The sequence below is a fragment of the Hippichthys cyanospilos genome, chromosome 22, assembly GCF_059441005.1.
Source record: "Hippichthys cyanospilos isolate Australia breed blue-spotted pipefish chromosome 22, RoL_Hcya_1.0, whole genome shotgun sequence".
Taxonomy (NCBI): Eukaryota; Metazoa; Chordata; class Actinopteri; order Syngnathiformes; family Syngnathidae; genus Hippichthys; species Hippichthys cyanospilos.
This window is the reverse complement of record NC_142390.1, coordinates 5,677,521-5,689,803: the sequence shown is the minus strand read 5'-3', so window position 1 is coordinate 5,689,803 and position 12,283 is coordinate 5,677,521. Positions and strand designations below refer to the sequence as shown.

General features: G+C 39.0%; 1 protein-coding gene across 6 annotated transcripts in view; it reads left to right on the top strand.

The window, feature by feature from the left end:
• The first annotated feature begins 1,628 nt into the window (after positions 1-1,628).
• Positions 1,629-12,283, top strand: part of sox5 (SRY-box transcription factor 5) — a 110,702-nt gene continuing 100,047 nt past the window's right edge. For 5 of the 6 annotated variants that reach the window (XM_088406374.1, XM_088406378.1, XM_088406377.1 and 2 more), the window contains exon 1: positions 1,629-1,731. The gene's annotated coding sequence lies outside the window, so the exon portion shown is untranslated. Of the gene's footprint in view, positions 1,732-11,417; positions 11,627-12,283 lie in introns of those variants that run through there. The other variant, XM_088406372.1, reaches the window with a different exon arrangement.

The following is a 12,283-nucleotide window of genomic DNA, read 5'->3' as shown; positions in this document are numbered from 1 at the left end:
TAAATCCAGCTTAGGAGACAAGGGAGACGCGCGCCGGTTGATTTGATTTCGCCGTTCCTCCCCGCCGTGCGCCCTCCCTCCGTCGCTGATCTTTTTTAGCGGGGTGGAAAAATGGATTTTTGTCAGTGTGTTGGCCCTGAAATAGCTTATTGTCTAAGGCAGCCACTGTGCGCAAACAACGTCAACATCACATGTGTGCCACAACACGCTCCACTGTTTCCATGGGGAGTAATGGCCGTGGAAGTGTGTTTTGGCTCCGCTGGCACAATACGCCACTGTGCTCATTGGTCCACCGCCGCCTGTATGGGCTGCCGTCTTTTCTCATCTCGGTATTTATAGATGCAAGGATCGGGGGGAGGCGGGGTGATGCGTAGGAAGAACACGGGGATGGGCGAGGGAGGGGTCCGTTGAAAACCGAGTGACCTCCGTTTTTTTATCTAGCCCGCGCGCGTATGCGGTGAAAAAACGCAAAATTGCAGCCAAGGAGAACTTTTTTGGCAGCTGTGATAAGTGACAGCAGAATGACGTTAAAAGTGATGACGCAATCAAAAAATGAGACCAAACGCCGTTACTTTGTCCCTAGATTTCATCAGTCAAATAATGCAAACATGACTGGAAAAAAAAAACGTGAAAAAAAACTTGTATCAATACTCAGTTTAACTCTTTCAGTGCCGCGAACGAGAATTTTTGTCACTGGTTGTGACTTAATATTATGCCAATCTGTTATAATGTAGTTATACATATACTCAAACTATTATTTTGCCATCAAAAACAACTGTTCACTCATCAACAACTGATGAGACGTTTCAGATGCTACTAAAAAAAACAAACAAAAAAAACATCGGAACGTCGGGAATAGCTTGGTGTCACTCAAATGACTTATTTTCAAATCATGCTTACTAAACAACGCAGAATCTTTTTTTTTCGGTAAAGAATCAAATCCAATCTTAATTACGGTACCACCAATGTTTACATAGTTATACAATACAACGTTATTTCGTCTTGGAAAGATGCGTCGAAATTCTCGAAATCGAGGGGTCACTAAAAGAGTTAATAATTGAATTGATATTCCATATTCATCGTGGTTTTAAATTAGCACCGAGCCTCATTAGAACATCCTCACTCCAATAGTTCTCATTCTTTTTTTCAATGACGAAACCCCTGTAAAATATTAGTACTATTGAGATAAAAATGCAAAAGAAAAAAAAAAATCTAAACAGAGAACACCAAATAATGCATTACATCTATCACGCCAGCCTATATGGAGCACATGAAAGCTAATAGATCATTTACGCTAGACGCAGCGACGGCGAAAGCCAAGCCAAGGTGTGGAAAAATTCAAATGCGCCACAAAAATCTGTGGAGAACAAAGGAGAGCTGAAGAATTCAACCCTAATCAATTGATTAGCATGTGATAATGATGAGCACACTGGACGATTTGAAATGCTAGCGGCTCCAATTGCCATCAAAGAATCATATAAAGCGATGGAACCGAGAGGACCCTGATCCATTATCTTGTAACTTTTGATGACGAGCGAGCTCATTTGTAGTCATTACTCAGAACTTATAGGACAATATCATATCCTCGATATCATATTTTTTGTCTGTCTGCATGCTCATAATCTGCAGCGGCGTTTTTGCTCTGCCCGGCCAGGATTGACGGAACCCTTTGGACAAAAGGTCTTGGAACAACTGGATACTTTTATCTTCGGCAGATCAACTAAATAACTGGTAAGGTACCCAAAAAATTACTTTCAAAATGTCAGGGATGTTGATTGCGCTCAAAATTTGGTGCTGCTTAAAAAATAAGACTTCAGGTTTTCATTTATTCTGAATTTTGTGTATAATCTTTACAATGGTATGTTATTCAAATGGTTATTTGCATTTGCAAATATTTTACAGTTTTATAAACTTTTTTGACTATTTCAAAACATTACTAATTACAATTACTAATTACATTTTTAAAGGAGATTTGAAGCATTTTTCAGGGGTGTTTTTTTAATGCAAATCTGAATCTGCAGCATTTTTTTGCACTTGTTTTATGCTTGCTTGTATTTCACTTCTTTTTTTGCTGCACTTTTTTAATGTGTTCTATTTTAGTCTTTTTTTTGTCTCATTCCGTGTTTTTCACGTTTCGCTGTGGTGCATCAAACTTATTGTCCTTCGTTTTGAAAATTCAGCGACAGGTGTCAGTTGTTAATCACTTTCAACTCTCGCGAGGGGATTTACATCTAAAATGCCCCTTAAAAAATACACCACATCGATAATAAATGTTTTAGAAGTGTATATGGGAAGGAATGATGAGAACTCAAACGAACGTCTGACAACTTTATGGCTGTGGTAAGATTGATAAAATAACACGGAAACACTGGAAAGTCCCAGTCGAATTAAAGGGGACGCACCCAATGAGCTATGTTTGGGTGCATTTGATTCATTTTGCAGGAGTTCCCCTTTCGGCCCCAAAGCGGCTCGCGTGTCACTTTTTACTCGAGTTGCATCACATTTGAATGACGTCAAGAGAAGGCGCGATTAAAATTGCATCAGAACTCGCCATGGCTCATCAACCATCGCGGCAATATTGAATGGCATCGTAAATAACAGGTCCAAAAAAGAAGAACAACTAACGGAATTAATTTTTTTAAATGATAAAATATTGTTATTGGTAAAATAAAATGAATAACAAATGAATTTAATGACTACTTTATGCATGTAGGTAATACATTAGCAAAAGAATTGCAGAGCCAAAAATAAAATACTGAATGATGTTAAAACATTTTCGAAAAAATAATTGATACAATCAATAAAAGTTTACATACAACTGTAATCTGATTTTGAAAAATGGTATTTTTCCATCTAAAATTAAAATTAATGCAAATTCATAAAAGTGGAGAGAAGCATGCATTTACTAATTACAGACCTATATCGTTACTACTCTCATACACAGAAAAAATATATTGACATAGAGTTTTCTGTTTGAAGTGTTAATTTATGGAATAATTATGGAATTGATCTAAAAAAAAATGATCATTTACTGTTTATAAAGAAAAGCCTAAAAATTGTGTCACTTGAATATATGAATCGTGTATAAAACTTGATATTCTGTAGAAATTTCTGAATTAAGAGGTGTGCATTTCTGTTTTGTTTTATTAATGACGTACAATATTACGTTATTTTACAATGTAAAATGTACCTAGTATTTAAATATTGTGTTTCCTTCTTTAATTCTAGTTTTTTTCTTCTTATTATGTTTCCATTTTCCAAGGGGCAAAAAATTAGGTACACTTTTGGTATTATTCTTGCACCGAATCAGACGATCTTAACTCATTCAATGCCAGGGACGTATTTTCACGTTTTTTTTTTTTAAATCAGGACAATAAACAAGTATCATATCTCTACTCAAGTACATCAAGGACATTATTTTCCAGATAATTAAGTATTGAATTGATACTCTCTGGGATTGGATGTTAAGACTCTTAAAAAAAACGTGAAAATACGTCCTTGGCATTGAACGAGTTAAATAACCCTGTTATGATGATACCACTGCAAACCCCACCCAGATTTGAGCACGTTGTTAAAACAGAGAGGCTATTTGACTGATGGCTGACAGGAGGCTATGAAAACGAGATTGCACAAACGCATTTACGCGAGGGAGATTACCAATAAAGCAGTAAAAAATCAATTTACAAAATGATGGGACGCCTTGAAATCTTAATTGCCGGCCGTCGGGACGCCGCGCACGCTGATGCTTATCAATAGAAGCCCATCAAAATGTTATGACGGCCATTACCTGAAGCCGGGCCCCCCATACGGAACATACGCTCCCCCCCCCCCCCTCCCTGACAGAAACTCTTATTTATCCGCCGGAATGGGGAAGTTCCGAAAATTAAATTTGCGTTTCGCCGGAGCCTCCAGAGAGCGGCCGCGTTCATAATGACATGGTAATTTTTTACACGTCTTTATGAGGAATGAGACAATTAATTCTTTCTGACAAGCTGTAATTATTGCTCTTGGTTGCAGCCCAACAATTTGGGCTATGCTAGCCGAGCTAAAAAAGGAAAGAATGGGAATGCCAAAGACGCTCGGCTACAATAGAAGGACAGAAGGAAATCAAATGAATGAATGAGTGGGGGTGAATTTATGGAGAGTACGTGGTGAGTGTTAAGATGATCAAAATAGAAGTGGAGGAGATTTCAAATTGGAGGTTTATTTTTTTTTTCATAAGACTTGTGTGGCTGAATTAGGATTTGTTTTTTTATTATTTTTTTATTATTCTCTAGCCCCTATTCTCTAGTCTCTGTTCCCTGTTTCCTGCCAGTAATGGGGTCCACTGTATGGCATTAGGTTGTGATATCACGTTTCACCACAAGATGGCAGATGTTGCTTAGTTCTGCTATTACAAGGGCTTATCTTCTACTGCTGTATTTTCAAGTGTTTTATCAAATTTGATCAATCCATCAAGTCCCTTCAGAAAATAAAATCGAGATATTTTTTTTTTCATGTACTTAAAACAATCTGGCTGCAGATGATTTTATTGTTTAAAAATGGTTTAAAATGAATGTGAGTAGTCCTAAATTTTTTGGAAACACTTCCGGTACAAATGCAGATACTAAATGGCAAAAATTTTGAGTGTACATTTTTGAAAAAATGCTCCTCATATATATATATATATATATATATATATATATATATATATATATATATATATATACAGTCAGCCCCCTGCTTACGAGCATCCTGATTTGCGAACATTCCGCCTTACGAGCGTGGATCAGGGAGAATTTTGTCCTCCGCTTACGAGCAAACCTCTCGTCTTGCGAGCATTCCGTCAAACCAGCCATTGAGTATGTAGAAATGTTCTCGCCTAACTGCGTCAATATATTCAGCAGTTGCGTCATCTACAATCATTAATAGATACTTATGGCGGTAACGTGAACGCTATTGGTCTTACAATCTCACACTGACTGTCTCACTCACGGTGTCTAAATATATTACCATTTAAGTGTAGTGTTTGTACAGCTAAAGGGAAAAACAGCCGACATGAAATTAAATGTGCCGATTGCAGGACAAAGAATTGTCATTGGTTTAAATGTGTGTTTTTTTTTTAAATTAATTGTCAATACATTCCAACCGTTTAAAAAAAAGTGCGAATAATTATCAGTCAGTCAAGGAGACGCCAATATGCTATTGGTCGATTAAGGTCACCCGGTCTCACTCACGGAGATGCTATTGGCCGGCGTCACACGTCAATCACAGAAATGCCGATATGCTATTGGCCGAACGCCTTTATCTAGCTTGATGGGACAGGATGGAAGGAAGTAGAGAAAATGAGTGAAAAACGGAATGTTTTGAAGACTTTGCAAACTTTATCTGTTAGACATAGCTTCTAAAATTACTAGCAGCGGTAAAGGAAGAAATAAGAGGATGATGTTTTAGTATCTCCGTGATTTGCACCATGACTGAAAGAGTTACTGTAACACTGTAAGACCAATAGCCTATATGCGTTGCCGTATTAACTCAAGAGGTTAATCTCTGCACCCTATTACGGGTGATGATACAGCGCCATATAATGGTAGCTAGACAAGATTGCATGTCAGGTTAGTCGGCGATCTCCCGATATGCATTGGGACAGCGTCATTGTTGCAATTTTGTGAGTTGTAACCAAAGGTGAACTGACGCTCGAACAAGCCATAAGTGTGCTGCCTAGTAAATGCAACACACACAACCACCTCTCCGCTTCCACCGTGCTCAATTCACGTCGGGAAAAACAGTTGACATGAAATTAAGTGTGCCGATTGCAGGACAAAAAATCGTCACAGATTTAAATGTGTTTTAATCAATAAGATGTCAATACATTCCAACCGTTTAAAAAAAAAAGTGCAAATAATTATCAGTCAGTCAAGGAGACGCCAATATGCTATTGGTCGATTAAGGTCACCCGGTCTCACTCACGGAGATGCTATTGGCCGGTGTCACACGTCAATCACAGAAGTGCCGATATGCTATTGGCCGAACGCCTTTATCTAGCTTGATGGCACAGCTGGTTGGGATGGAAGGAAGTAGAGAAAACCCTGACTGAAAAAGTTACTTTGACACTGTAAGACCAATAGCATATCTGATTTACCGTATTGACTTAGAGCATTCATCTCTGCTCATCTCTGCTTATCTCAGCACAAGTCACGTCTTTCCAAAGGTAAAAGTCATTTATCCTTTGTATTTGTTATTTAATGCAACTGTACAGTAGATTATGTCACTTAATATTAATTTATGTATACAGCGTGATGATTTTACCTAAGGCTTCTGCGCGCGTTGCACGCACTCACGAATTAACATGGGTTTGGATTGCCCGCTATACGAGCAATTCGAGATACGAGCGTAGCCGCTGAACGGATTAAGTTCGTAACCCGGGGGCCCACTGTATATATATATATATATATATATATATATATATATATATATATATATATATATATATAATCACTATGATATATATATATATATATATATATATATATATAATCACTATGATATATATATATATATATATATATATATATATATATATATATATATATATATATATATATAATCACTATGATATATATAATGACTTGAGAACATTCCGTGTGAAAAAAGAAAAACATGCAAGTATTCTGTTGGTATTTAAGACTGAAAAAAATGTTTTATCGTTATGCATATGTGAGTTATGTTGCTTTGTCCACTCGTTCGGCGTGCTGACTCATTTAGCGACCCACTTCTGGTGGCCATTTGTTCTTTGCCAAGTGTCATAGCCTGATAAGGACTTTTTGTTTTCAGGGGACATGAGAGCATGTCCATATCAAACGCATGCGTGTGTGCCTCCCTGCAAACTTGTTCCCGCCATGAAAGTCTTTTTGTTTATTTGTCGAGCGTGTTCTTTTTTGTCTTGTGCTGTTAAATGTTTCATCCATGCAATGGCATGATGGGACCCCCCAGGGGATGAGGCATCTGCCCGCCCCGGCCACACGCTGAATTATACATGACAGCACAGGACATTGTGTGTGTGTGTGTGTGTGTGTGTGTGTGAGTGAGTATTTGTAGGTGTCACTGAGCGAAGTGTCCACTTTGTTGCGTGACTCCATTTCGGATGGGCGCTCAGCTTGTCTGTTGCGGCCTCGTTCTGTTTGCTTCCACTACACGCTGGCGAAATATGTTTATTGGAATCGCTTTGCGCGTTTGAGAAAGTCTTGATGAACAACAGATTGTTGACGTTGGAGAGAATGAGAGTTTTCGTGGAGCAAGCTGCTAGTTAAAATGCATATCATTTGGCCAAAGTACAACGTCTCGGTTATTCCTGCACGATTATCCGTGTTTGGTTGCATCGGCACGGATGTAGTAAAGTTGTCGACCTGTTGCATGCTTTTCATTTACGGTCAAGTGTTCTTTTAGAAATATTTGCAATACCGCAGTTACCCCTTCTCCACTCTCCCTAACCCAGAGAAAATACAAATGTTGAAAACCGGTTCTGAAAGAGACAATCACAGTATGTCCGACGCATGCAAGTACCCGAAGCTCCTAAAACATCAAAAATTGGCAAATACCCACAAAAACTGATTCCCGTTAATAATAATTCAGATTAGTCATTCGCAAATTGGAGTTTGGGTATCCCTGGGGGCACACGTGGCGCTCTGGGGGTACGTGAGATTTTCAAAGCGTTTCAGCAGGTATCAGAAAATCTAGTACGTTGCCGTGAGAGGAACATACTTTTCAGATGAAGAGAAAACCAATTGGAAAATGAAACCGTTGCAAAACCTGGAAAATGTCATAAAAAGGGGATGAAAAAATTCAGTATTCCACGTCGCAACATGAAAATAACGTAAGTCAGCGGCGTTGTAACACGGGGGTTCACTGTAATTGGAATATGCGAGGGAGAAAGCGACACACGACACCACCGTAACAGGGTTGTTTTTCTAAACTAAAAAACAAGTCATTCTGTGTTTTCATTAAGGTTCAAGAATTTGCCCTTGGAGTGTGGGCTCGTGCGTATGTGTGTACCTAAGGCCTCGCTACTCCAGCTAATGAAAGCCCCGCCATCTCCTCATGCAAATGAGGCTGCTGTTAACCCCAATCAGAAAGGTCGCTCGGTGAACATCTATCTCACATTCCCACGAGGGCCATGTACTGGGAGGACACAATGGTCCGAAATCCACCGCAGGTCCGCATGTAATTAGAGGCAGGCGGAAAAGACGGGGAGAAGAGGGTGGGGACCGGAGTCTTAGGTAGGTGCGCGTTTTGGCTCCCCCCTCACGTAAAGGATGTGAAACACAGGGGTTGCCACATGCTAGGTCAAGCGCCAGCGTGGTCTTGTACGCGCCGGGGTGACGGGTAATTACAAGACGAGAGGACGCACCTGGAATGGTCTACAAGCGCTCTCCTGTCACACTGTCTCATGTGATTTGCTTTATGCCGCCTGTAATCTGTTTGACTTCCGATGAACTCGGCAAACGCACGGATTTAATCGAGTGGAATCATTCAAAACCAAAAGTACATTGTGTGGTTCCACGGTACCTAGATTGCATTTTCCGATACTTGCAATATCCCTTGTGACTTTACATTGTCGAGATGTGGGTTCCGAAAGCAACTTCCGGCATGTAGTTGATTCCTATTATTTATTACAAAAACAAAACAGGATTGGAGCGTAAACATCCTCAGAAATCATGTCAATTTGTTATAATCTGTTATAATCTAAATTCACGGAGAGACAAAATTGTATGACATTCATTATAAAGGCTAACTGACATAAAAGCGGTAACATGTCGCCATCTGGGTGAAATTTCAGCTCCCTATAGGGTCTATCCAAAGATTAAAGGGTTTAAAGGGTTTTATATTATTTTTATTATTATTATGTTAATTTAAAAAATATATATATATATATATATATATATATATATATATATATATATATATATATATGTATAAAACATGACTCATACATACTACATAATATTTTGCACTGTCATCCTCATATGTATATATATAGTTTATAATGTTCAGAATGGGAGTCTATTCTCATATTAATTTCTCATTAGCAATGGATTGTGCTATTACTGTTTTATTGCCTACTATTGTCTACTTTATTATTTGCTCTATTGTGTGGAATGTAAGTTTGTTGAATAGTGAACTGAATAAGAATTTCAATCTGTAGTGTTACTTTGTGTATGACAATGAAAACCTTGTATCTTGACTATATATCAAATACTTATGCTAATATACGTGTGTATAAATATACATAGTGTATATTTATACGTATGTATATACAATATACTAATTAAATCTTGTTGTCAGTGAATATTCTCCAATCGTTGGCGTCTTCCATGAAAGCAGACTGATTATTTGGGATTGAATGAATATCAATTAAAAATAATGTCCACTTTTAGAATAAAGGGGTGGTTTTTTTTTTTTTTGCATCCGATTTGTCGATTTATCCTGAACAGATTCATTGATTTTAGTAAGGGTGGTGAGTTCCAGATCGAAGTAACGCTCTGCGTAGGTACGCTAAAGTCGGACGGCCATTATTTCTGCATCCAATCGGTTTTGTTGGACGTGCATATCTGCACGCTCATCTTGATAAGCCGTTTTGCGGTTTTGTACAAATGCAACTTTGTGCATCATTGTATGCGTCTGCGCTACAATATGACTTCCATTTAAAAGCACTTGACCATCAAAAGATCAGTACAATCTTTTTTTTTTTTCCGTCGGGGCATCAGTTAGTACCTTCAAATCATCATGTGCTCGAGCCTTTGGGCAATTGTGGCCCCAATCCGTTCTGTGGCGGTGGCAAGACAATTTTTCTGTTGTTTTGTAAAACAATGCCAATCCCTGTTCCCCCCTCGTCTGCCGATAAATCGGTTAAAGCCCACCGCTCGGGTCTAGTCGATCAATTTTGAGTGATTCGTTTTGCCAAGGCAAATTAAGTTTGTGGATCGTCGGTCTTTGTGGGCCTAATAGCCCCAAGGTGCTTCTGCCCTCTTCACTTAGACTTTTGCTTATGTGCTGAGGCATTCTCAGATATTTCTATGTCATACTGTGAATTCCACAAATCTCCCCATTGTTCGCGTTCATCACAAGCAGTCCCCATATGAGACTCGCTAAATGAGACATCTGTTGTGAAACAAAGCCAAGCCTTTATCATAATCATGCTCTTTCTTTCCCTCTAACAGCCGAACATGCAAGAGAGCTGAGCAGAACGTCATTTCAATTACTGCAATGTGCGATAGTCTTGCGGTAAACATTTTTGAGGAATATTTTTTGGAAGACAAAAAACACTATCATGCACGAACAGTGACGGCAAATTTTAAATGTAGATTTCAATGTTTTCATTTTTAGAAAGTGCTAACTACAGCCAAGGAGGACTTATTCTATTTAATTTGTTTACATTAAGTATCAGCATCTGGTATCGGCCGCCTCCACGAGTACCCAATACCTTCAAATAAAAACAGCTGGTTATATTTATATATTATATATTTATACATTATTATATATTATATATTTGCAATATCTGATTCATTCAACTTTCTGGGTTATTTTACACAAACAAAACCTAAACATGTATTTTTTATTTAATTAAATTTTTGTTTTTACCCAGAATTGGGTCATTTTTAACCCAGCTATTTTTTAAATTATTGTTTTGGGAGTCAAACAAAAATAACCTCAATAAAGTCTCGACTTTCGTTTCCCAGAAGCCAAAAGGTGCAAATTGTAATTGAAGTTTATGACAATAAGGGATGTGCGCCACTGGAAAATGACTTTAAACTTTAACGCTTTTTTTTCTCCAAACTAGAGATTTCACCTTGGCAACATTCAAATATATTTATATATTATCATATATTATATATTTGCAATATCTAATTCAAGTTTCTGGGTTGTTTTACACAAAACAACCCCTAAACATGTATTTTTTTATTTTTTTTTATTTTTTTATTTTTACCCAGAATTGGGTCATTTTTAACCCAACTATTTTTTTAATTATTTTATGGGGAGTCAAACAAAAATAACCTCAATAAGCTCTTGACTTTCATTTCCCAGCAGCCAAAAGGTGCAAATTGCAATCAAAGTTTATGAAAATAACGGATGTGCGCCACTGGAAAATGACTTTAAACTTGAACTAGAGATTTCACCTTGGCAACATTCAAATTGCTGAAACTTCCTCCATTTTTGAGCCACCTCCATGCATCATTTCCGAAGGAATTAAGTGTACAATTTGAAGAAATGGACATGCCTGGCCTTCCACTCCAGACTCATGCAAACTTTCTTTTAGCTCCAAAACCCTCACATTTTTGTCCTACCCAAGGGATGCGTCCACACACTAAGCAGATAACAGCCGGGCTCCTCCTAAACCACTTCCCGTCAAGCAAAACAACAAGAGCAGCGGGAGGAGAAGGTGCGCATGATGTGAAGGTGGCCACGGAGAGAGGTAGCGGGGGCCGGCCCGGCGTTTTGTTATCCGCCGTCCCCTCCGAGAAAAGAAAGGCGGACGTGAGAGGAGAAAAAAAGAAGAGGGAGGAAAGAAGAAAAGAAAGAGGCGTTTGATAGAGCCGTGCGTGAATGAGCCAGTGAAGGGCAGCCATTGTCTTGCCACGACCTCAATTTGGTACTGTATGCTCCTCTTTTTTACTGCACTGTCTCCAGCCACAATGCTTCCTTTCTGCTCTGTTCTACTCGCTCAGTCTCTTAAAGAAATCGGGGGATTAGGCTCCCAGTGAGGGGCTCCGCGTGTCCAGATTGCCAACTAAGTGCAGTCTTGACGATGGAAGATCGCCGTTTGAAAGGATCTACCGGGCCGCTTCTTTCCTGTCCACTTTCGGGAGGTTAAAAAAAAAAAAAAAAGAGCGCAGCAGCTGGACTTCCTGTTTACTCAGGACGTGTTGAAGGAACAGGGGCTGCATTCATCTCTTGTCTACCTCCGCTACGCCCCCTTAACTCCTCCCACCTTCCTCCAGTTTTGCAGCTAAGGAGCTGGGCCGTAATCAGAGATGTATTTTTATTTGATTTTTTTTTTTCCATTTATGCACCCAAACATCAAGCCATCAAGAACGCCCGCCGCCGGAAAACGGAAAGGCTTAGCTGAGCTTTGATGGCCAGTAGACGACGAACCGAAAGCGGACTTGAACTTATTTTCTTTGTGCGCCAGGCCGAGACGCCGGCGGACGACGCGTTAGATTAAAAGTACTTTGTTTTTTTTTTTTCCCCTCGGCCAACGTACAGTGAGTGAAATCGCATCCTTGGCCATGTATGTTTATGCACGCAC